General features: G+C 40.2%; 1 long non-coding RNA gene across 1 annotated transcript; it reads right to left on the bottom strand.

Annotated features, from left to right (window-relative positions):
- Positions 1-20256: 20256 nt before the first annotated feature.
- Positions 20257-21596, bottom strand: LOC135435909 (uncharacterized). Its single transcript, XR_010437453.1, has 3 exons — positions 21457-21596; positions 20424-20571; positions 20257-20363 (listed from the first exon to the last, which is right to left on the bottom strand). It is a non-coding gene; the product is annotated as an uncharacterized LOC135435909 (long non-coding RNA).
- Positions 21597-27137: the final 5541 nt, after the last annotated feature.

The raw sequence follows: 27137 nt of genomic DNA, 5'->3' as shown, positions 1-27137 counted from the left end.
CTGCGTCCCCTCCGCGGCTTCTCAATCGCTTCCAATTGAATAGAGTGAAAAATGTCCATGGCACCTGTCAGCAGATGCGAATGCGTGCTTGAATGGGGAAGGCAAACACTTATGGTACCGTTGCATAGAAGACAGAGGGATCCACTATAGCTACTAAGCAGATTAATCTCCCCACACAATTAGCTATCCAAAGAGGCTGGTAAGACTCTTAGGACTTGCAACTCATACTTAACTAGAATGCAGTGCAAGAGTTTTTCGATTTTCTCTGTGTGTCAGTGGGTGAATATATTCCACAAATTGGGTTAAAATTTCAATTTTCCATAAAATTAGCAAAGTTGTAGGAGCAGCTGCTGCCTTAGAAAGTGCATTTCCATATGCATCGGGAATAGCTGCACACCAAATTTGCTCTGCCCCAAACGTTGCTCACGTTTTCACTTATCTTCGAGTAAGGAGCTCAGAGCTCGCTCGGAATTCCTCCCATCGAAATGTGTCAATAATTAATTGTATTCAATTAAAGCACGTTACCAGCCCCTGATCCTGATCCGATTGTTGGGTTAATTAAGATGCATCCGTGTCGCTGACTGACAACGAGAGGTCGCAACAACTGGTTCGATTCAACTTAAAGACATGTTATATCCATTAGCGTATTGTTCTTTTTGTTGTTGTTTTCGTCGAACCGTAGGATATGGATCTACAGAAGTCTCATTTGCTGCAGTTGGCAATTGTGTAAACGGTTTTGGGTAAAAGTGCAACTAAACATCAATTAGCCCAATTCCCAGGCCGTTGCCACTTTGGCTCTGCCCCACACTCGGTCGGTTTCTGTTTCCACTTCGCTTTCATGTTGCATGTGGCTCACGTTGCATTTTGGCAACGTTTTCAGTTGCAGTTACCTATTGCCAGTTGTCTTCTGCCAGTGCCAGTTGCCCTTGCCATGGCCAGAGTCTCTGATTAGAGCCGCTCGTCTTCACACAAGAGTGAAATTTATTGCAATTTTCATTTTATTTATTTGCGTTGTCTACTTTGCTGCCCGCCAACTGCCAACCGGCAACAGCTCGACCCCCTGTCCAAGTGCCTTTCCCATATTATTTCATTGTTCGGCAATGAAACGTTCCACATGCCATCGCCAGTGATTCTCTCAGTGGTCAGTGGGCAGCTCATGTGACTCCGGTCATCTGGTCATCTTGTCTGATCTGCTCACCTCCTGCCCGACTCTCGGTGCTTCTTTCGCTGTCTCACGTGCCATCGAGAGTGCGTTTTCACTTCGCAGCGAACTTGAAAGTGATTCTAATCACATGAATTTAATTAAATAATGACAATCGAAATGGAGAATGTAAGTAGAATCTCTCAGCCTGCACGCTGTTGGAGTCTTTATGGTTAGTTGGCAGTTCCGCGTGCCATCCGAGTAAACATTTAACTCATGTCGAATGTCAAACAGACGGGGCTCTCAAGTAAATCATATCCCCACATCGACACACATTTAGCCAGTATTCAAGGTCTCTCTTTTCTAGAAGAGACAGTGGCAACATCCTTGGCATTCGGCAGCTCGGATCCAATGTTCCCATTTTACACATTCAAGTCACGATTTTGACCAGAGAGCCAAGAGATGAAAGATGGTCCTTGTCAGAACCGACAATGCATCATTTGCAAGTAAATTCGATGATATTGGTCAAACATTGAGAATTCCATCGACTACATTAAAATGTATTACCAATGGCTCAACAGAGTCAAAGAAAGTTTAGCAAATCGATAAGAATTCTATAGATTCACAAATAAATTCGTTCAATTCAAGTCTTTTGTTAAAAGTGAAACCGCTAATATACCATAATCGTCCACAATTTAGTGTAGCACTGTAGCACGAACCACAGGTGAAGAGTCAAGAGTATCGAAGAATGTCATTAACACCCTGCAATGTCATTTATTTTACAGCTTTTGGCCCGGGGCTTTCAACAGGTTAAGAGTGTTTCTCCTCGCAGCTGCCTGAAATTCCAGTTCACGCACAAAGTTGACGCTCTCCACGCGACCTGCCTGTCAAGATCTATGCAAATAATCATAAAACTTAAGCGAAACGGCAGCAGCTAAAATTGCTTTGGCCTACAATGACCCACAGACGGGGTGAAAGATGAATTTTGGCCGAGAACTTTTGCTTTCTTTTTGCGCAAATCGGTCGCTTCAATTAGCTGCCTAATGATTTATGATAAATGAAGCAAATGATATGTGAGCAGAAAGATTCGAACGGTTCTCTTCTGGATGAAAGTGGAGCTCTGTCAAAGCGAATCGCATCGAATGCCTGCAGACGGGGCGTATGCGCCACGCAGCATCGAATTAGCTTTCGAAGGGGTTTTTACTGGAATGGGAAATAATTAAATAAACGAAAGGTCTCGTTGGCTGGTTGACTTCAAGATTAATGATGTGTACACCGAGAATGCTCACAATCAGCTTACACAAATTTGCTAATCTTGCATCTTCCTCCAAGAGAACATCATACAAGCACTATTTACAACAAAGTTGCTTCAGCCGTAGACAGAGACGGAGACATCGAGACGGTTGAACAAAAAAGTGTCGTGAACTTTTTGCCCCGTTGGGATCTGCCTGGCTGGCTGGCGGGCAGGCTGGCTGACTGGCCGGTTGCACAATGTCAATACCGCCGACGCTGTATGACCCAACCACAGAATCCAGAATCCAGAATCCCGGCAAGCATCGCCTATCAGCGCTGACATCGTCTAAACAGCAACAGGCAACAACGTGCAACAAATGATGGAGAGCACTAACAAGACTTGATCCTGGTGCTCCTGTTAGATGTGCCCATGCCCCATCGCTGCTTTACACTACTGGCACAATTTCCAAGCAACAGACAGCGGACAGATGTTAGCGGCGAGCTTCCCGTTGCTTTTGCTGTTTTTATTGCTGTTGCTTTCATAGTTCAGCACTCAAATGGACGGTAGGCCACGCGCAACATCCCAAAATGCTAGAACTAAAACTGTGTACATCAGATTTTGCTTTTGGGTGTTGTTCAACTGTTACGAACCAGTTGCAACTGGCGTAAGATGCACACTTTCGATAATATTTGGCAAATTTATGCAAGTCGAGAAACGAAACAAAATATTTGGTGGAGATTTGGGAAGACAACATCATTTGGAGCGCGGGTGGGGCGATCGGGTAAAATGCAAATCGCATTGGGCATGGCCAGCTTTAAGGGACTTTAAGGGCCACCGATGATTTAGCAATTTGTGTTTTGTAGTTTTGCTGACAATACAAGAAATACAAGCAACGAATTTAATGCGATTCGTTGACTCTTTTTCTGTACATAAATTCCTAAGCGGATTTTGGTAATTGCCAGGCCTGGGCTTAAGAATAATTCCAGTCGGTGGACCACCCATGTGGCGTTAACGACAGAATGAATGTCGGGGGCACAACAAAGGGTCAGCAATTAAGCAATTCACAATGAGCTCTCCACACAAATAACGGTGCTCTTAAGAACATGCTAAACAATCATAGAATGGCCAGCAATTTATTGCAGACTTTGGGCTATCTACTACCCAACCAACTGGCGGACAATTAAATCCTTGCCAATTGCTTTACATTTAACCACCTTTTGTGAAGCTAAGTAGCCGTGTGCTTTAGTGCCACTTAAAGAACCGCCTTAGTTTTTTAGCGTAGATATGAATAGCAGTTTGTCCAATTAGAACTTGTAACATGCTAATTGAATCTGTGACAGCCCGAGGCCAAATAACTTAGCCATAAATTTTACTGGCGAAAAGCTGGTCAACAAACGTCTCCCCATATATTTAATGTCAAGCTTGTTGCCAAGTAAAAAATTTCCCCATTGTGTCAGCATTAAATTGTAGTCAAATTATAGAGCATATATATTCATATAACGAACTCAGGTGCTTGATAATAAAGCAATACTACGTGAAGAAGATGCTATAGATAAATCGGATAAAACTGAATTTAGCACGTCTTAATAGAAATGTAAGATAGTACAAAAAATTTAAGATATGAATGTTACTATGGTGTGATGGTCTTAAGCACGGGATGAGTTATTTGAACTCTTGGAAAGTTGAAATTTTATAAATTGTAATAATATATTAAAACTAACTTTAATTCCTGAATATATCAGCAAAACCTAATTAGCTCCTGCATAATTTTTACTCAAATAATTTAACTTTATTTGCAGCCGTTTTCTTAGCTGCTTGAACATAATAATTCATTTGGCATTTATTCGGAATTTTATTTATACAATTCCTAATCGCTTTATACGAGTATTAATTTACGGAGCATAAGTCATAAAAAGAAGTGCCAAAAACATTTTTTCATGTTCGCCGCCTCTGCTGAGTTCTATGCGGGCCTTTGTTTCCTCATTAAAAGTCGCTCGGGGTGGTCGAATGGAGAGACATACAAAAGCCCATTAATTAAAATTGCATTTGTAATAGTTGCGAAAAAAAACTTAAAGTTAAATAAAATGTGTAAGCTCACAAAGCAGCCTATGTATAATTCGTAACGCTAGCCTAGCCCAAAACATGTTCCATGGAGGTGGCAAAGTGCTTGACGAGTTGTCTGGGTCCTGGGTTTTGGTAAGCGCGTAAAAATTGTGCCATAAACTTGAGTCCACGCTGGGAGACGATCGTTTAAAGTCAAGCAGTAGCTATAAATGGCATTGAATCGATCTTTACTGTCCATCTGGGCAATGAAGTTGCCGTCGCCGTTGCCGTTGTTATTGTTCTTGTTGTTGTCGACCATCGAAAAGAGCTGTGAGATGCCGCCGTAGCCGTTGCTGAGCGATAAGACTTGAAATATGTATTTGATGATGTTGACAATCGATCAATAGATCTTCAGTTGGGAGCACATAAAGTAGTACTGCTCTGCACGTGGACTGGGCCATCAATTTGAAAGGCGGTCGTTCAGTCAGATGAGAATCAATAACAATTTGTTTAATGCCACTTTGGGGCCTAAAGACCTACATAGGTGCTGGGACCTAAACGGAAGTGAACCTCATTTAAATGGGTTGCATAAATGACTAAATTAGAGAACGACATGTTTACAGTTGGGCGATCGAATAAAAATATCACTCACTGTTAATTTCCGAAAAACATGAACCACCAACCTCTCCACAAATAAGCTACAAATGCGTAGAACATTAGCCAGGTGATGACACTAATGAGTCTTAATGGTTCAGCTTTCATTTTCATAATTAAATACCATGCAGTTGGCTGTGGGAAATGCTAAAAACACTTTCCAACTTTCAATTTTTGACAGCAAATGATTCTAGTTTTCAAAAAAAAAAAAACAAAACAAGTAAAATATTCTTAAATGTCTACGCATAAAATGAGAATATTAGAGTAGGTTGGGCCAACTCGCTTAGCAAGTCCCACTTAAAACTGGTCAGCCCGGCTGGAAGTTAGTGACCTTCAGTGACTTCTTGTCGACCAAAATATGAAAAATGAAAGTTTGCTAAAGTTTAGTATTTCTAGATCTCAGCCTTTAAGTTATGCAATGCTGAATATGTGTAAACATACAAAATTAATGCCAATAAAATCTTCTAAGGGAACAAAGCTTTATACTAACCGTACAAATGAAAGTTATACTCCGAGTTGAAAGTCTTGGCTATTCAGCTGCTTAACCAGCTGCATTCATATTCAAATCGATGCGCATTCATAGCATTTCAAAGCTGGCGGTTAGTTTGGGCTCTATTGTTAATTTCTCGAACTCTCACTTTCATCGATGTGCGATGCGCCAGCATTGAACTCGCCTCTAACTAATATGATTAGTTGTTAATGTTGTTGCTTGTGGCAGGTTGAGTTGCACATTTTCCCGCAACAAGCTGTTAACGTGTTTAAAATATTTTGTTCAAAAGAAAAGCTCAAACCGTTGAAAAGGCCATGATTTTATTTTTTTTTTTCTGTTTTGATGATTTATGATAAACAAATTGGAATACATGCTGTCAAAATGCCAAGTGCATCCAGCGGAGGCAGACGACCCAATGGTCATCTATGAGTTAATCAAGATGCAGCAGACAAGCAGACGTCAATTGCATCACTCAACGCTCTTGTTGATTTCTTCTTCTTCTGACTATTGACACAAATTGAGGTATGCATATATTTATTTACCGAAATCTTAATACCCTGCCAAAGTTCGAAGAGTCTTCTATTATTGTCCGACTCCGAGTAACTTTATTCCTTGAGCTATACTATAAGTGAATTAAAAAATTATCTAAGCTATCAATATGCTTTCGAAATGGTCACGATAAGATTCTCAATGCATGCCAATATATAACTCGGAAATTTGGCAACTTTTAAAATGGAAATGCATCAGTTCTTAAAATATTCATCGGTTTAACACAGATATTGAAACATTCCTGCGTTCTATTAGCAGACTTCGCTTTTTATAATTTTTACAAATTTCACGTCTTTATCTTCTATTTACTTGGATAAGTATACATTGTCAACAAGCTGCATAGCAAAATGATTATGCTCTATAGTTGGCAAAACTGCAAAAATAATATGCAAAGTCATGAAGTGCTGCATCCTCAGCGTGTGCGAAGATGAGTTGCACTCGAGAAATTGGCGTAGGCAACAACAACAATAACAACAGCAACAACATTTTGAACAACCAAGAAACTAGCATCTGGTATTGGGCATTGGGCAGAATCGTGAGTGGCAATGCTCGTACAGTTATGCAAATGAATTGTTTATTGACAAGAGTGTCACTTGCTGCATGTTGCATAAACATTGCACAATAATTTTGACTAATTGCAAGACAAATTGGCAAAGCAAGAGAGGCACGGAAAATAAATAAGAAAAAGAACAGCACAAAATCAAGCTGGCCACTATTGGGTAGGCTGGTCAAGACCGGACGAACGGACAACGCGTTTGAACCGCTATTCAGTTGCAGGCTGCATTCTTATTTTTTTTTCGTAGTCAACAGCAGTGTTGCTTTGGTGGGCGTTGTGGACTACAAAATTTGTTGGCTACTTTTTTATTTGAATTATTGAACGTATCAATGCCCGCGGTTAGAGCCAACTGTGCGCAGCGCGCTGAGCTGCTTGCAAAATATTATAATCTTTATGCATAAATTCACACACCGACTGGGGCAAGTTCGCTGCTTGAGTCTTTTGTTTGCGCTCAACGGCTATAAATAGCCATGGACCATTGAATTTGGTGCACCAGAAACCCAATTTTCCATAATGCGCAAATAGCTCTAATGGAACGTTTAATTAGCCATAGATTACAGTTTCTTTCATTTAGCCAAAGATCTCTGAAAAGCCGGTAAAAAATTTGCCTGCATGTGGCGCAAAATCAAACATTACATGCTGTGAATGTAGGTGTGTTATAAAAATAGCTTCAAATATGCTTGTGAATGCCCAGCATCAAGTTAAATATAGCTAATGATTTTTATTGACCTACAAGTGTGACAAATGTGCAGAATTTACAAAATACTTTTCTTTTTTTTTTCTTATAATATTATTGCTTTCATTCTTATAATATTATTTATAACTATCTGGTAATATTCGCACCCATTTCAGTTTATTCACTACACATAAGTGTAATACAATTTTTAATAGAAACTCCCCATCCCCCTTCGCAGATCTTACATGGGTAAATAATTTTATCTGTGGCCATTGGCTACTGTTCTCTTGCTAGTATCTACAACTGGATTAAAGACCATTAATAAAATATGGATAACCTCTGGCAGCGCTTCCGCTTGCTGATGCACTTTTGCTGTCCTGATCTCTAAACTGACCTACTTGCTGGAGATATGCAGAACGAAATCTGTGGGCGGGCTGTGCCTGTAAATATGACAAACATCCGTTAATATGGTAGTGATCTTGCGCCATATAAGCAGGAGCACAAGGTGACAGAGCCCAGTCAGACTATGGAAATTTTCCTTTTTCCTTTTAACTGACCACGTTCAATTTTAGCCAAAAGAAGATTTGCAACCTCTAAAATGGTTGGGCGGCTTGGCCAGAAAGGCAAAAACAGGCACGAAATTCAAATGACAAACCAAATGGCAGCAACTTAACAGATCGGAACTGGTATGGAACGGGGATTAGAAGCTGGGGCTGGGACTGAGACTGGGGTTGCGGCTGCGGCTGCGACTCGTGGACATTTAGACACTGGGCGATCTCACCCAAATACGCGACAGCTCAATCAGTTGGCCATGACTGCGTGCTGGATCTAGAAGCATTTTGGCCAATTTGATTTATGGCCGGCGAGTTTTCTTCCTTGTTGCATTTTCATGTTGGAATTCATGCATAAACATAAAAGCAGCCGAAATTTTTCCAGCCATAGTCATTGAACAATAGAACAGCGACATTTGTTGGCCTGTCCCAAGTCGCAACGCTCCATTGTGTTTTATGGTACCCAGAACGTGAGGTTCAACTTGAGAAGATCTTCTCGCTCAGCGCACGGGCTGGTAAATATATTGTAATAAACATAGATACTTACTTATGTATGTCCTATCGATTCTTCAAGTTGTCACTCGCTGATTATCGTACAAGCCCTGGCAAACAAATCGAATTCATTTGGCGCAGTTCGTAATCTCTTCAACCCATGAAATTCTTGGCGATTCTTCGCCTTTCATTTTAACTTAAGATATTCTTTAGTACTTTGCAGTGCGTAGAACAGTTTTGAAATGCTCGTATTTTGCCAGACTATTGTGAAAGCTGCCACAGCAAAAGCGAAAAATTTTATTTATTGACAATGCGAATGTCTGGATGGGAGATTGGTGGGCTGAGGGACTGAAAGACTGACATTGGTTTAATTAGTTAAGGTTCTCGCATTGACCCAGAGAACTACATTTCTCCTACAATGGCCAGAAGTGTGGGGCAGACATTTAATAGCTCTTTAAGTGTGGGATCAGCTAAATGAGTAATTAAAGTGGAGGAGCCAACCAGGCCTGGAGTCGGGATGTCGGGATACTGCACAGTCCGTTAGTCAGTCAGTCAGTCAATCAGTCAGGAAACGGTTAACATGCCCAGGGACGAGACACGAGCAGCTCGCGTTTGTCTACTTGATAAATGGCCCTTTGTCATCGTCTTGGCCCCTTCTCGCAACCAGCTCCCAGGTGCGACTAATCGCCGCTACTTGGCCACAGATTCAGACTCGGACTTACATTCTGTCTTAGCCAGAGTCTTAGTTGGCTAAATAGTCTCACACCTCGACAAGGCGGCTGCTAATATTTTGGCCTTTTCGCTGCCAGCTGCCAGCAGCAGTCAACTCAATTAGGATGCTTGGAAATGATTCATTCTAATCTAAAGTCGAGTATCTGCAGTCATGAGCGGACCTCAACCCGTCGAAGTCTGGGTCTGAGCCAGAGTCTGGGCTTTAGTCCGATTTACCGTTGCGCCGTGCGGCGGCATTCCCCGCGGCGGCTTTTAACCGTTTGTTGTGTCTAGAATTTTGCATGGCCATTTCATTATTGATTTGTATCTGACTGCCTCGCAAATGTCTTTATTTAGTTGCCGTTTCGGACACGTAAGCCTCTTTAAAATTCGCCTACAAATTTATGACAATTTAAGCCCTGAGGCCAGGACTTTTCAGATGAACAGATATATGTATGCTCTATATGCAAAGTGAGAGCTGCCCCGCATGATTGTGTGTTTCATGGGCATTCGAGTGAATGACTAATTGATGAGTTCAATGAGAGACCTGTATGTGTGGCTGGGATGGCATCATTAAGTAGATCGAAGCTCGAATCACTTGGGTAGCATTGAGCGTTGAGCATTGAGAGTAAAAAGTGAAGTAGGTAAAGAAATCGAGGCAAATCTCTGCACTTTCATTGGATTAGCAGCCTATGCTAATGAGAGTTGAGAGACAGGTAAACTTGATGTGCTTTTTCAGCTGATAGGCTTACGAACAGCTTATCAGTTTGATCGATTGTTAATTGAGTTTTTATTGCGAATTAGTGCAAGCCATTGGAACCCGTCTCAGATGAACGCTTTAGCCAGGCAATTAATTTACTCATTAGACCATTTGTGGCGCAGTCATGAAACACAAACGGCATTCGGCCAAACAAGTCAAGAACGCGGCACATAGCCTTTATGTCCAATACTGGTGGTTCTGGGAAATGCTCAGGAACTTGTTGCATTAAGGCGACCCAGAATCCGCTGCAAAATTCCCAGGAGTTTGTTGTCTCGCTCAAGATTTGGTCATTCAAATAGTCAACTGTGAACACGCAAGTCTCATAACTCAATTAAAACTTGGGCTGACCATGACAAATATACATAAGATACATAACTGTAACTGCTACATCGGAGTCATTTTTCTCATCCTTACACCGGCTGTATGTCACCTGTTCGTTGTTGATCCGCCGCCAAATGCCAATAGACACTACCTGCTGCCCACTGTTCCGCTGCAAAGTATCAACGCGCAGCTAACTCAAATATAGTTGAACATTGCGCTAATGAACAAGTGGACAGTGGCACTGCGCCAGTTGGGCGAAGCGACAGGCAGCCGCATTTCGCACCACATACCCAACTAAGTCGCCGCCATATCCATGTCCATGTACATGTCCATATCTGTGCTCATGAGTGTGCAATTGATTGCGCGACAACATGTGTTAATTACGCTGTTAAATGGCGTTGATGCAACGTCGAACGGTAGCAACTCGGCTCGACTCGACTGGTTATCAAATGGAAATGCTTATGAAATAGTTGCGTAGAGTGTGTATGCTCTGGCCCATTGGAAGGAATAACCGACGTTAAACATGTGTAAGCTGACTAGACGGATTGTACCCCTTACAAAACTGCTCTGTTGTGAGACCTAAGAACTTCAAAAAGTGCGCTCTCATTCTAGGTAAGAATTATGTAATAGCTATAAGGCAGATGAATCTAAGGTTATCAGGTCAATGACCAAGCTAATAACTTTAACCCATACATAAAACCAATATTAATTTCTGATTATAAAAATCAGAAGGCAGGTATATCTAGTAAACAATCGGGGGACTGAAAATGTTAGATAAAGATATGTAAGGTTTGGAAATAATAATAAAAAAGTTTAATAAACTGTACCTAAAACTATGTAAAATATTTTTGAAACGCCAAAATACTGACTAAAATTAAACTACTTATTATTTTCTTGGGTTTAATAACACATTTAAAGCTAAGGAGCACATATATTGTATCACTTTTAAGCTTATCAGCTGTGAGTGAGCTCTGAGAATAGCAGTAAGAATATCACATCTAGGCTTCTTTTAAAGCTATATATTACTCTAAAAATTTGAAGACGTTAAAACCCCCACTGAGAACCCTACTAAAAATGTCATTTCAATTTGGAACATCGGCTCTAACCTTGACAACAAAAAAAGGTAAAGTAGCATTGCTCAAAGAGTCCAATCCAAAAAAAGATGGCAATTCACATTGCTTTTGGCACACAAAAGAGAAACTTGAACATTTTGTTGTTTATTTGGCAGAGCCACCAAAAGCGAAAAGAAAGCCCCAACAACAAATTAGTTACAATTTCTGGCTTAGACTTTGCTTTAGTTCTACACTACTTTAATTTCGCACCGTGTACCCTCCTACATTTCCAGTGACAACAGAAAATTTGAAAATAATTGTGTTATTGAGAGAAAAATCGTGTCGCACATCACACACATGTCTTATGGTTTTTACGAAATGCGCTGCGTCATCAGCGCCTGGAATGAGTTCCAAACGCGATTCCGCGGCGAGCTCTCAATGAATATCAAACTGAAATCAAATCAAACACAAGCCAACCGAAAGTAAAAGATCCATTAGTTCGAACAAAAGAATTTTAATTGCGATACAGTGAAAACTGCGTCACAAGACGCGGACTATTCTAAACGGCTATTGAGTTGATCTCTTGATGGATATGATACGATGTGCTACAGTTTCGTGAATTGGCTCATTTCGGATGCGCTGATAACTTTCATTTTATTCACTTTCGTTCACACCTTGTTGTTTTTGGCACTAGCAAAAATCTTATTTATTACCGTAAAGCAGCTTCATTATTCATGGCGTGTAGCATAGTTTGGGAGCTGACAATCTGATGAGATCAAAGAAGATGTGTTGCACACATGCCTGCTACGCAACGCTTTGCGTGACTGTTTTTTTTTCTCCTTAGGTACTTATGGGTTCCCAAAAAAAATGCTAGTCAACATTCTCATTTTCATGTACACAGCTGACATTTGTCCGTTTTGGGTATATTTCAATTGTGCTCTCAGCATTCTATTCAAATTGAATTTCCGGTGTTGTTCTGTTAACATGTGTAAAACATTTTCACTTTTGCTTTATTGCTGACCACTTGAGCTCCTAACGAGGGACCCTACAATGATGCTTCAGAACCTTACAGTTGCAGCGGAGAATTGTGTTTGCATTTGACAGCTGTCAAGTTGTATTGTAATGTAATTTACATATACATTATACTTTCATTAACATAAGCACAAACATACATATTTGATGCTTTTTGGGTACGTGAGAGAATTCGTGAAGATATACAGCTTCAAATTTCGAGTAATTGTTAGGTAGTTGTGCTGCAACTCATAACAATAAATGAGCTAACTATCGGAAATCAGCGCTACCAAGCAGCTTATCATGCGAAGAGTTCGGGCATAAATAAGACACTAACAGAACCCGTGAATCCATTGAGCTGCCCAGCAATCACCTGAAATAAATAATTCGGTATCCTGGATAAAGCAACCAGATTCACCCAAAATTCACTTTTGGTGCAGCTAACCCTTTAAGAAACATATTCACCAGTAGAATCTTATTATCTGAGAGATATGTGATTCGTGACATTAAATTCTCGGGAGTTGCTCGGAACTCTTTTATTATTAAAAGATCCAGCTCTGTATTGCCTCGTTCAAAGTGGAGCCATTGCCATTTTGATTAGCTGATCAATAAAACAACTCAAAATACTGCCTACAATTACATTTTTTAACAACTATTCATTTGGATACGATCATCTATTCAAATTGGCTTTTATTATTTAAGTGGCCACTTATTATCCAAAAGGCGCCAAAATGATTCAGCGATTCTGTTCGTCAAGTTGTGCGTGCAGAGATTTGATTAATGCCAGAAATATTCAAAGCCATTAAAAGAAATTAAACCATCATTCAATTGAAGCTCAAAACTCAATTTCCAAAATTGACTCAAATTAAGTGCTTGAAAAGTGTTAACAATAAACGCGTTTAAAATACTTTTGCCAGTTGCACAACAATTTTTAGTTGCCTTACATAACTGCGAGTCAAAAAACAAGAGTAATTTTTTTATTTAACAATAATAAATTTAATGCCCAACAAAAGGAAAAACAAAAACAATATGCAAGCGAAACATATTTTCTACAACATGAGCTTAGTTTCATTGCTGTACGAGATGGTTGGACAGACGGACGTATTTAAGCCAAATTGCGTGTAGAGGCCAACGGCTGTCTTTAATCTTTTATGACAGAGCGACATGGCTAACCGAGTCGGGCTAATTGCAGCTGCCATTTCGTTTAGTTTTGTTTTTAGCGATGGCCGCAGCGCTTTGAGAAGAAAGTGCACAATTTCGAGCAAAGCAAATAATGTCAGCCAATGACCATATACACAAGTGCCCAAACCCTCTGTACATATGTGTAAACAGTTCATAGTTGTACTTTATATTCGAACCCTTTTAGCATGGTCTCTGCATTTGGCCGCGTGCCATGACGCGCCGGCGCTTAATAATCGTAAATATATTTTGTTATTTGTTTACTTTCTTTTGACTGACGTGAGAAGTGGCCCAGACTATGATGGCTCTTTAATAGTTTCACAGATATCCAACAGTTACAGGGACAAAGGCAACAGCATTCGTTCCAGCGTGAAATTTATTTAATTATTGACAAAACAACGAGTTTGTTGAGTTTTGTTACTGATAAAATATATAGATTTCAATGTGAAAGTTTAATGACAGGCCTACAAAATTGCCACGCAGACACACAAGTCTATACACACCACGCGAGATTATGATTATCGCCGTGATGTCTGGTCAACGCAGCATCTTAAATGCAGCATCTAATCCAGATGCAGCTGCGAGCTGCCAACTTGTTAGCTCTTAATATTCTGGCTTTTTGTGGGGTACATGCAGTTTTTAAATTCGAAATTTACATAACTTTCACACAATTTGAGCCTAACTAAAGGATTTCAATTATGAATCTTACAACTGCTCAAATATTTATTGAACATTTTTGGAGCTCCGTACAGCTTTCATTGCAAGTTTCAGTGCAGTGTTGTAAAATTCAATTAGTTTTGTAAGACTACATACAACATTTGTAGTTAACACAATATTTTAAATACATCTTTGGGCTGCAGCGGACTCTTCCCAATTTTAATTCTGTTATCAATTCCCTATTCGCTCGAACAGTTTAATAGTTTTAGTGCTGGGTTTTACAGCACTGCGTCCTCAAAACGCAACTCTGCAACTGCCTAATCGTAGCCAACACTTAAAAGAAATCTGTCAAATTTATTGACAGTTTCGAAGAACAAGTGAGACGGAACAAAATAATTCCCAACAACCTTCGGGGTGTTTGGTCTTCACGGCTGCGGGGTATCATATAGTCGATCACGGTCAATTTTAGCTACTATAGCTTCATACTTGCTTTTTAATTGAAAAATGTTAGCGGCTCTTGGCCACTTTGCACATAACTGACAAAACACCGCGGGTCTGGTGCGGGTCTGGGTCTGGGTGTTGTTACTCTGCTGTAGCTCCTGCTTCTAATCTTAATCGCTGCTAATCACAGGCGATCAATTTTTTTTCTAGTTTTCTTCTTTTTTTCCTTACCAATCCATGTCGAGGCGATGTGTTTGTAATTTGAAAAACGATAGAACAGTGCCTTCTGCTCCATTTCGAGGTGAGAAGCATTCAATTGGGAGGCTGCTGCTGTTGCATGTTGCAGTTGCAGTTGCTAACACGTCTGGGGCGAGGCACCTTGCAGATGTTGGCTGGCTGCTGTGTTTTGATTGCAGCCAGTTGATTTGATGCATGCGAGGCAAAAACTGACCTTGACTATGACTGCCATTGACTTTGTATGGCTGCGATGGCATGTAATGCCACTGTCTTTCATTTAACCATGCCCAGAAGCCACACACGACACGCCAAATTCTGACATTTGCATGGCACGCAGACCGATCTAGCGCTTTGCCAATCGGATTTGCTACACTTCTCTACGGCTTTTTGATTTATGTGCCACAAGTGTGACTGCCGTTAGCCGGGGCGTTGCACTGTAGCACTGTTGCAGCGGCTGTTGTTGCACCGCCCAGATTATGCAATATTGATTGCACAATAATTGGCGAAAGGGTGCAATCGCATACCCCTACAAGGTGTCGACTCACTAACGAGCTGTGAGCCAAATATCGGCAAACAAATGCTGCCATAAACTTCATACGAATCGCTAGCGATTATGCACAACTACTCGATACTTGTACAACTTCCGCCATTGTGTATAGGCATCCACTAACAAAAAAAAAATAAAAACCAAAAATCGGACCGCAATGCAACTCTAACTGTGTCTCTGGACTCTGTCTCTTCCTGTTGCACTTTAATATGATAACAAATTATGGCCAGAAAAACTGCACTAGAGTGGAGTGTGCGGCGCTTTTAATACTCATGTAGTCGCTTGTGTCCAGTTGGTTGCAGTTGGTCCCAAGTCAGCCACATATGGGGAGAGCCAACAAGCTGCATGGCTTTTATGATTATCATGATATACGAGTGCCCATTGTTTTCGGGAGCAGGCTACTAAGAAAGACTCACCAAAAATGGCCAAGTCAAACTGCTGTGCTGTGTAAAATTTAAATGAGCAGCAGCAACAGTTTCACACAACTTGGCAGCCAACAATTTGTTGCCTGCCAGATGCGGCTCAGTTCTTCGCCAATATAAGCCCAACAGACAGACCAATGCATTCTACTGGGCTTATCAGACCACATTAGGTGAGAATTGTGTCACCTAATTAGCGTAAATGAATCAAAAAGGCAGCAGCAGGCTGGCACTTTGCCAGCCATACCGCCTAATCCACCAATCTCAGGTGGCGAAAACGTGACGATCCGTTCACAAAACTGAACCACAAATGTTGCAAGTTGCCTCTTTTTGGGCTAATTTCGTGCGTCACTTGAGTTGCATAGAAAATTGTGGCAAAGCAGCTAAGTAAACGTGATTGGAGCCAAATTTAAGTTGACAGTCAATGTTCGGACTTGAATCGCGCTCTTGAATGCTCAACAGCTTGAGTTTTTTATTTTCTATCAAAAAGAAACCCACGTCTCCCCAACTGTTCTTACACTTACCATTTCCAGAATTCGCATATGATTTATGGACTAATTTTACAAAAAACATTCTCAACTCTTACGCAATGTGAAAAATTGCTCGGAAATGGTGACTATTTTAATATGTACGAAAACTTACTAACTATTCGGCCATAGATCTTCGTTAAGGGTCAACAAAAGCAAGCAAAAAACGGGCAAAACAAAAACAACTAAGACCCTACAACTTATCTGACCATACAAAAAAAACAACTTCTGTTAGTGGCATGTCGATGTCAAAATACCCTTCCAAACAACATATAGGGTATTTTGATTAAAATATTAAAATAATATAGTTGGTTTTTAATGAAACCCTTTAAAATAATATACAACTTTATCAGTTTATATTTTATGCGATGAAAATTATTTACCTGCGGGATCACATAGTTGTGGGGCTCGCAGCAGTGTATAAGAAGTGCAGAAAGTATTGTATTTTTTTGTTTTTCTCGGATTTTCTTTATAAGTTTCATAGTACCTATTATTGTCTATTACTATTATCATTTCTGTGTTAAGCTATACGACGGTTGCCGCGCACATGCCACACTATACTTAGCTACACGTGCGGTGCTCTGTAAAGATGATGATTCTCTAGCTGATCATGATGATCATGGTCAGTGATGGACTGCGTTGGACCACTGGCATTTGTCGCAGTATTGAGCACAAAAGTTCTTGTCATTGGCAAAACGACTTTCACCGGGCTTAGAATGATGCGCAGTGACATCTTTAGGCCGCAAAAATTTCTTTTATGAGTATTTATGGTTTGTGCAGCTTAAAGATGTACGCTAGATAGGCAAAAGGGCAGCGAAAGAATTTCTAATTTAAGGCTGTTAAGATTGAGTGGCCCATCCGCAAGCCTGAGGCTAAGAACCAGGCTATATGTTCAGCTTAAGCATTCCATAATTAGACAATTAAGCGGCCCTGCCCCAACGGGGCTGGCAGTTAACGAAATTGCATCATTTATCTGGATAAAATTTCACTCGAAAAACGGGCCAACTTGTATTTCCGGGTCACACGCACATTTAGCCAGAAAAAGGCACCGCATTGACCAAATACTTACCCCCTCCCCACTCCCCACACACACACACATACAAACTCACAAACAACCAATATGTACGTATTCAATTTCATGTTGGCCACGACAATAAAATTTTGCAGCGCTGCCCAGGGCAAGATATGCAGCAACACTTAAAGGGCCGCGCCGGCCCGGAGGACACAAACAAATTACATACAATAATCAGCTTTAATTAACGCAACGTTTTATCTCTGGAGCGAAGACCCGAAAGGGTTTAGCTTTAGCATAACTTCGTCTTCATTTTTTCTTCTTGCCTTCAACTCTTGGCCCAGAGGGGGCGTTGAACTTATTTGGCAAAAGGCGTTGCTATTGCCACAGCATTCAAATGGAATCTCCACACTTCAGACAATTTATGAGCGGCCCAAAGATTCCGATCTTCAATTATGAATACAACAACAACGACAACAATAAATGCTGCCGGCCCTTTATGGATAAAAGCCATCACAGACAAAGTATGTGCTAAATGCTTACACAATTATAAATGCTCTCAATTATTATTAGATGCTTTGATCGGAACACAATGCACATTGTTTATAAGTATGTGAAGTACATATAGCAAATATTTGATATGGTATAGTCAGAGCAGAGACTATGGCAACACGATTTCATGCCTCTCAAACAAGTGCTATCGGCAACAATTGTTAATCAAGCCTCAATGATCTTTCACAAAATTTTAACAAAGCTCTATCATCATATATGCTTTGATAAATGCCGCCCAAAAAGAATATTTCCAATTATTGCAAGCTCTGTTGTGAACTTGAAATGTTGAAGAAAATCAAAATATGCTTAAAGCTCTTCAACGAAATTCTAAGGTACTAGAAGTACATAGGCTTAAAAGATTTCGCACTGCAGTTGATTTAGTTTACAATTTAAGCAAACGTGAGCGTGTTAAAGAACCCACAAATGCTGGTTTACATACACGGCCATGACACTTAAGCAAAAGGCTCTCAGGGTTCGCGGTGCACATTTAAAATTCAATGCTGGCACACAATGCAAAGCAGAAATAAAATTTTCTCAGCTCATATTTCACCCAGGCTGGGCATAATATTACGCCCAATTTGGCGCTGGCAACGGTGCTGGACCTGGAACACGTCTTGGGCTGGGGCCCCTTGTTAACAACAGGCAGTTACAATGGGACAACGTTAGCTGTTTTTGTTTGTTATACCCTACAATGAAACCTAAGCGGGTATTGTCAACTAAATTGATTGCATATAACGGTAAACAGCAGGCTAGACACACAATCAATTAAATTTGTACAGCAACTTGGCAATTGGGTATTGGCTTGTTTCTAGTATTGGTGGATAATTGTTTGTTAAGAAATAATTATTAACAAGCTTTCGATACTGAGTACCTTTTATTTTAGTACTCTCGATATATATATATATATTTATAAGAAATATTTTAGTAAAATCAATCGATACTATAGAAGATATATTCTTTCCTTTCCCACTTAAATATCTAGCTTGGCCCATTCGCTAGCCTGAGGCTAAGAACCAGGCTATATGTTCAGCTTAAGCATTTCATAATTAGACAATTAAGCGGCCCTGCCCCAACGGGGCTGGCAGTTAACGAAATTGCATCATTTATCTGAATAAAATTTCACTCGAAAAATGGGCCAATTCAAAAGCTTTCTCCCCAGAAAAACAGGGTACAAGAATATATAAATATTTTAAGCCATAGCTACTAATCAATAGCTGTAGTTAGATTTACTAAATTGTACAGGGTATCGAATGTTCGGTTCCACAAGCTCTGTTGGCTGTCTTATTTTGTATGTTTTTGGCAACTTAATCAGCAGGCAAAGGTAAACGTTAACGGATGCTTTAGAATTCACAGAGTCAGCGAGAAGCGAAGGCATGGAAACACGACGAAGCTCAAAGCTTGCGGTCCACGACCCAACCATAGCCAGCTAGGCAGGCAGCCAGTCGGGCTGGCAGGCAGTCAGAGAGGGAGGAAGCCAACAATTCACATCTTGCAGCCAAAGAATTATTGGTAGCTTCTCTTTTTTTTTGGTTTTTTTTTGGCCTGAACCTTAATTGCACAAAGCAAAAGCAGACATATGCGACGTAATTAAAAGTATTTTTCGCTCATTAATTTACAAAGCGAGCAAGAAAAAACAAATGACTTAGGCAACAAACTGACACAAAATCAGCGCATTTATTGGCCATGCAATTTGCAGCTGCTAACGAAAGCGTCGCAATTTTCATTTTCACCCCGAAAGGAAAGTGAACAGCGATTCTTTTTTGGAAATAACAAACAGCCAAATAATGCACCTGCCGTTGGCGAATCGGTTGTCAAATCTTTGAAGCTCATCAACAAAATCGCCGCTGCTTAAAGCAGCTGCCTTTTGTCATTGTCGCAGACATTTCTTGTTGTTATTGTTGTTGTTTTGACGGTGAAATGCAAATTGCCTTTCTCAAATACTTTAACAAAATACTAACTAAATACTTGTAAGTAAATATTTTCGGACACATTTGATGCTTTGCATTTCCGCTATCATCAAATGATGAAGTGCGAATACTTAAATAACATTTGCACTTCCTTGCGCGACACATTCATGTCCATTGTCATAGCTATTCCCATTTTTATTTCCATTTCATTCAGCAATTCTCGCCTTAACTGCTGCTGCTTTCTCCAGATCGTGATGATCATCTGTGCTATACCCAAGTAGACGAGCCCATCAGTATGCGGGGGCCATTGTCGCAGTCATTCATTGAAAGCGAAAGGTCGCCGTGTGATGGCAGCAGCAGGCGCAGGCGCAGTCGCAGCTTCGGCGCAGCAAGAGATCTCTCATCAAATTCAAATTGATTCATTTTGAGTTTATGATGGCCTTTTCTTGATTTGATGCTTTTGATGTTTGTTTACATTTAAAATAGACGAGTTCATTGCTTTAAGCTTTTAATCGTTGAATTTATGAGCTGAATATGCAAATGTTTTAATTGAATTGTTCGATAAAATGTTATCCCACACAATTGGACTTTCGTTTTCACACAGGAATCAATGTATATCAACTTTCTTCAGCATAGGCTTCTCGCTGAGTACCCATAAAGAATATATTGTGAATAAATTTAAGTGTATGCATTTCGGCCGTTACCTTTCTCTAACAAAGCAACTGACTTCGTTTTGGGCTCCTAATTCAGTTAAACTGTGTACTACTGCCGGACAGTATTTCTCTATGCAGTTTTGTAACTTTGTGGAGCATAAAACGCACGACAACCAAATCCGCCTTTGGCTGACCACAACTTTGTGAAGGCCCAATAGAACGTGTGCAAAAACACAAAGAACACAGAAAATATGGAAAATGTGTAACGAAAAAAAAAATGCATAATTATAATTTTCATGTACCAATAACTCAGCTAAGTGTACGGTGTCTAACTTGAGAAATTGATTTTCTTTACGAACTTCTAGATTCCCAAGCCGACCATGCACTGGTCTCCATTTAATTAATGATTTTGAACGTCGTGTGCCCGTTTTGAACTTTTCTAAAGTGGATTTTGTAATCACTTGATGGGCTCTAAAATTATGAATGAAATCAGGCATACGGAAAAAGAAAGAGTACTCCCAGCAACACACACGCGCCGCGAAGAGAGAGTGGGAGAGCGCGCACGCGAGCGCAAAAGAATGAAGCAAACAGCTTTGTCTGACTGCGCCGAGTGAAAAGCTGCACAAAGTCAAAAGCCAATGGTGACTTTTCCACACTCAAAAGCAAACGCAAACTCAAACACGAAAGCAAACACAAAATGCAGCGCACACTCAAAGCGTTTGAGCGGTTTGCTTGTCCGCGCGCTCATTTCTTTGGCTTTCTTTGTTTGGTTTGCTTTGTGGCTTTCTTTCGCTGCGGCCAAAAGCAACGCTCGTCGCTCAGCCCCAGCTCACAACCATTGCCATTGTCAAGGCGAGCGCACGGCCAGCCGGAGCAACTCTCAACAGCAGCAGCAACACCAGCAGCAGCAGCATCAACTGCATCAAAGCCTTCAAACTTATATAACGACCGATTAGCCCGACGTTTACTTTAGTTATTCGGTCAACTCTCGACGGTCAAGTTCGCAACGCGACTCGACTACTTCGCAAAAAAAAAAAAACAAACAAAAAGAAATTTTAATAATACGCACTAAATATATGCATACCCATATTTGCCAGGAAGCGTGTCTTAACTTTCAAGTGCAACTGTAACAACAACTAATCCTACCTAGAGTGCAAAGTGAACGAAACTGTGCAAAGAATTTAAAAAGAAAACAGTGCAACATTTTAAAAAAGAAATTAAAACTCCGATTTTTTTTACAAATATCTCAAGGATATTTGGCGCTGGTGACTTTTGACAACATTGCAAGAATTCTTGTAAATATCAAGTGAGTGTCTAGAAATATTCGTTTAAAATTATAATTGAAAACCACAATTATTATCCTTTAAAATGAAATTAGGATTTTTGAAATTTTTATGAAATTGGGTTCAAGTACTTTTTGTGTCCAAAATAAATCACTATTCATAGACCATCTTCGAACCTTCTGTCAAGTTGAAAATCAAATACCTTAATCTAATCTAAATCAATACGATTTAAAGGAATATATTCTTTTACTTAAATAGTAAAATTCAATTATACTGTGCATTGTTAGGAATCTATAGATTTCAAACAAAGCATTAAGAACTGAAACTGAATTACTTATGAAGCTTTTCATCGGGTAATTTGCTATAAATTAGGAGTATACATATATTTTTTTTTCAACTATAATTTGAAGTGTTTGAGTATTGTTATATATTGGTATATCATATTTTAAATTTAATGGTCTTAGGATAGAAATATGTAAAATTTTATATTCTATAGGATGCCTTTTGGTGGAACCGTCTCAACTAAGCCATGTGGGATAAGATTGAAAAATGGGTTTTAATGCCTTTTTTCTTTTCATAAAAAAATAGGAGCAATCCTTTTTTTTTGTATTCGTATTCCATTAATAAAAAAAATGATGTAAATTATATTAGAACAGTAACAGTTTTTTCAAGGTTTTTTCAAAGATTCAAACAATTTTTTTTAAAGAGATGGAGTTGGCCTTGTGTAAAGTTAATGCACTTGTGGCAGCTGCATTTAAATGCCAATTATCAGCTCATCTTGGAGCACCCTTTGGAGATTTGTATAATGCATATAGATAATCTTGAATTTCTCAGGGCCCCATAATTAATGTAACACAACTTGAGGGCAATTAAAATAATCAAGACCTGTGCACTTTTGATATGGTGTGAAATCCGCAATGAAACGTGTCAAAATGCTAGACTCTTGTCTCTGAGCAAGAGATGGGCAAAGACCACCAGCCGAAATGATGCATTGAATGTCAGATTGAAGCAGCTACTGTCTTAGCTAGGGTTCCATTACCATTACCATTACCCAGTGCCTGCCACTGTCATGAAGATGCCACCGCAACAACAACCTGCGTTGGTATTTAAATTTGCTCACATAATTGCACTGGCCATGACTGGGCTGAGCCGCAATCGCAGTTGCTGCCGGAGTTGGAGTTGCACTTGGAGTTTTAGCTGGAGCCGCATCATCGTCATGATGACATGACAGTTACAACACAAAACCGATGGGTAATCTTATCTGCCGGGTGGGTTGGCTGTTGGCTGGGTTCCTTGGTTAGCCGGCCGGCTGGCTGGTTGCCTGCCTGGCAGCTATTAATTTACGCAGCCTGCCAGTCGCTGTTGATTAGACGAAGCGTGCGCTTTAATTGCCGCCAAATGGGCAAATCTGCAACACGCTCTTTGCTGGGCTCTGGCTTGCAATTTGTCATGTGCATTTAATATTTGCCCAGCTCACAAAGGCCCCACTGTACACAGGCACAGTGAAAACAATTTGCGTTTGTTTGTCCAGCTTGTTTGTTGCAGTTAGCGTTGATTAGCGTGCAGAGAGGCTCAATCGCAGTGCAGGTTTCATTGCAATTACAGCAATAGCAACAGTTGCAACAACGGCAGCAACAGTTGCAGCTGCGGTTTCTTGCGGTGGGCAGTGCCACGCCTCTTGGGCAGCATTTAACGCAGCAGCTGTCAGTCAGCAAAACAATTTCAAATGTCCAAACATACGCACACACACACACACATTAGATTGGACCCACCGCATTTAGGCGTTCTGCTGTGAAATTGAATGAATTGACATTTGGCACAAGTCTTCCTTTTACTACTACCAAACCAGCTGGTAGCCGGAGTTGTCTTCTTTTTTTACTAAAACCGCTTTTCAATAATAATTCTGACATTCTGTAATTTACTTTTGCGGCTGCTGCTGTCGCCAACTAACTAATAATGCTCATAATGACAATCGAGCGGCTAATCAAGTTGTCGTCAAAGAAATCGGCATCGATTCTGAGTAAGAGCCGCAAAATAGTGAAGCGTACGGTGTGCGGCAATTGTCATGATTGATCAAATTATGTTGCAAAAACCGCTTCCGTTTCAGTTTATTAAAGAAAATTGATTGAGTTGCCGGCATAGTAGAAAAAGAATTAACCAATCTCTACTCGAATATGGCCTTTGGGCAAACTTTTCACCACTATTTTTTATTTTATTTATTTCTTTTGCAGTTCTTAAGATCTCGTTTTTTTACCGTTTGCCTCGTTTGCCATGCGCCAAATTTCCGTTTCATTCATTTAAATAGTTGTTTAACTTTTGGGTCAGTTGGTACAACGGTCGTTGCTTGCTTTGGCAATTAGCAATGTCTGTCAACAATAGATGTCTGGGGCCACCAAACCTAACTGTCCAGATCCGAGAGAATCTTTTGAATTTTTGTCGCCAAATGGGTTAATGCTAATTTCGCCCATAACCCAGGGCCAGATTTTCCTTTTAACAGTAGCTAACTTATGCCTAAGTAGCCGATAGTGGGAACCGTTTGATGGAAGGAAACTGACTGACAACAAGAAATTGCAGTTCATTTATATGCAAAAATCGAAAACTGAAACTTTCGTTTTATACAGGAAGACAGCATTTAGACCCTGAACAGAGGTCTGCGATGCAAGTGAAAGCCAGGCAGAACACAAAAGCCAAATATGTAACTATGTATAAACTTCAAATAGTTCGATAACAGCGAGAATAGTTAAGAAACCTTTAACATAACAAACTTGTAATTCCCAAAGGGCTTTAGCGCGTTGACAGATTTGATTAGGTTCGACTAACTGTGTATGAATCATAAGTCAAATATGCAAAATGCATGCCCCCCAATGAGGTCATGCGGGTTCGTTGCCGCCGCTTAAGGCAAATCAGATGGTCCGGCCGTGAAACCAACCCACATTTCAGCTGTCACTCAAGACACGGAACAGGCAGGCAGGAGTTAAAGCTGAGAAGCTGAGAGTGAGGCTGAGACTGAGACTGAGACCGATACTGAGACTAAGACTGAGACTAAGACTGAGACTAAGACTGAGGCTAACTGCTTGTTTGCCACTTGATTGGTTGGCTTCGCTTTCATTGCCAAATGTCTGGGAGCTGCAGCTTCACTTGCTCGACTTGACATGCAGTTTGGCTAATTCATCCAGAAGTGCTGCCCGAAATAATTTGCGGCTGTGTGAAAGTATTTTTTGTTTGTTTGTAGCAGTATTTTGCTTTAGCTTTCGTTTTGCCATTGCTTTATAGTATAGTATTTTAATTGAATATTAATTGAAAAATAAAAGTTTTGCCACATGCAGCAGCAGCATCTGCACAGCTGGCGGCCAAATACACATACCAAATATCTAAGTTCATATCTGGATGCTGTTTTCAAGAGTTTCACTTTTCAAATATCAATGAACTTTTGCCAGCTGAACCTATCCCCGGGCAGGCACACACAATGGCAGGAGTTGAAGTTGTGCCGCCTCCAAACGCCCAACTTAGCGGCAATGACACAAAACTCTACAGCAAACGGCATCACGACAATTTTTGGGCAGAAGCTGCTGCCGCCAACAGAAATTACAAAGAAATAATCGTCGAAGAATTTGACTTTCGCTTGTTGGTGTCTACAGCTTGGCCATAAATAAAAAGGCCCCCCTAAAAGATTTGTGATTGTCGCCGATTAAATGCGCGAAAAATTGCCAACGAAATGCACACAAGAAAAAGAAATAAACGCTTTGGGTGCAACTCACAATTGCCACGACGCGGCATATGCAATGGGAAATGGGGAAGGAGAAGCATGGATTAATGGTAATAATGATGCCTAGTCGTTTGTATTTATTTAAACTTTGACTTTTGGCAGCTGTGGCTGTGCATACGGTCGCATATATCGCATCAAAATGCCAATAAAAAAGTAAAAGTCCAGTCAATATCGAACAAGACTTGTTTAGGCTTGGAAAAATGTTAATCCTCTAAGAGCTAAGTTTAAATATCAGATACTGTGTAAACAGAAGATGGAAGTGAGACTGATGAGAACTAAATAATATACAAATTTTATATATAATGCATTAAATACGTACGATCGGATTTCAAAATCTAATGTAAGTTAAATACCAACATCTTTAGAGCCAATTTAGTTACAGATACCTATGTTTTTTGCTATTGCCAGTTTTATGAATCGGAATTAAATCTGTTTCTCAGGCATATCTGATGCCCCGAATTGCTACCCTTGAACGCCTAGGAATATTATTTATCTTTATACAAATTTTTTAACTCTTATATTCAATACTGGTAGCACCTATTTATATTTAACCTCTGACTCATAGTTTTTTTGAAGGGGGAAACACCACTCCAAAAAGGTTTCACCTCTTTCGATGGCATTCAATTTCGCTTTCATAAAACTGACTCTTCTTATATTTTTTGCGCTTCTTGTTAAATTGACAATAATCCAATAAAAGTTAAATGCGCCAGAGTCGTGACAAAAATTCGATGCCGCGGCGTGAAAGCGCCAGCTAACCACTGTGAGTCCAAGTCAAAGTTTTAGTGTCCCGCTTCCCTCCCTCGTGATATCGCATTTAGGCGCTGTTAACATTTTGACATCGACGCGTTCCATTATAAACTTCTCCCAGCTGACCCCCGTGAGCACATTAATAAGCTCAATTTTTTTTAGACGCAGTGTTTAATGCGCTGTTCAGCTGAGCCATTAGTTGGAGCTCTTCTTCTCCTTTCTGAATGCCGCTTGGAATTCAGTTGGCGTTGCCGCTTCTGTTGCTGCTGCTGCTGCCAGGTGCTCGTTGCCGGGGCTGCTGCTGGCAACGTGCCTGCCGCTTGAGACTTCTATTTGTATTGTGGTCTGTTTTGCGGTACCCATGCATGTTGGCACTTGACCGCCTTACGGCTTTGGCTTTGACTTTGGCTTCGAGCCACACAACGCACAAGTATTTCTTATTTTTTTCTCTGTGCCTGTGCCTCATTCTACGCCCATTCAATGGCATTTTTTAAGTAGTCTTCTACTATTTTTTTTTTTTTTTGACCCTAATAGAAAGTGTTACAGTTCAATGTCTGTTGCTTCCGTTGCTGCAAGTATTCAGTTGATTTAAACAAGTAGATGGCTCTTGTTAAGCATGCCTGACTAAAAGACAATCTGTAGCCCGATCTGAATACCCTAAAAACACACACACACTTAAGCACTTTTCCTCTTTTAGTATTGAGAGATCAGATGCAAGCATATGCATTCCCACAAAGCTTTTTCACTAGCAACTTAAATCGAGTTATATAGAGCGAAATTGATAGTTTTCATGATGAGGATACTTAAAGGACCATTATCTCCTTAGCCCATTTTTCATTGATTTTCATTATAGAGTATATAACTATTCTTAGCACCAAGCTGTGACTTTGATGTGTCTATCAGAAAAGCAAAAGTGCAAATCTTGTTGAAAACAGCTAGTTAGAATGCCGGCACTCAATTTGGGCAATT

This window comes from Drosophila montana, unplaced genomic scaffold, assembly GCF_035044405.1.
Source record: "Drosophila montana isolate Dmon_TW-CO22-7 unplaced genomic scaffold, ASM3504440v1 contig_3733_1, whole genome shotgun sequence".
NCBI lineage: Eukaryota > Metazoa > Arthropoda > Insecta > Diptera > Drosophilidae > Drosophila > Drosophila montana.
This window is presented reverse-complemented; position numbering and strand designations above follow the sequence as displayed.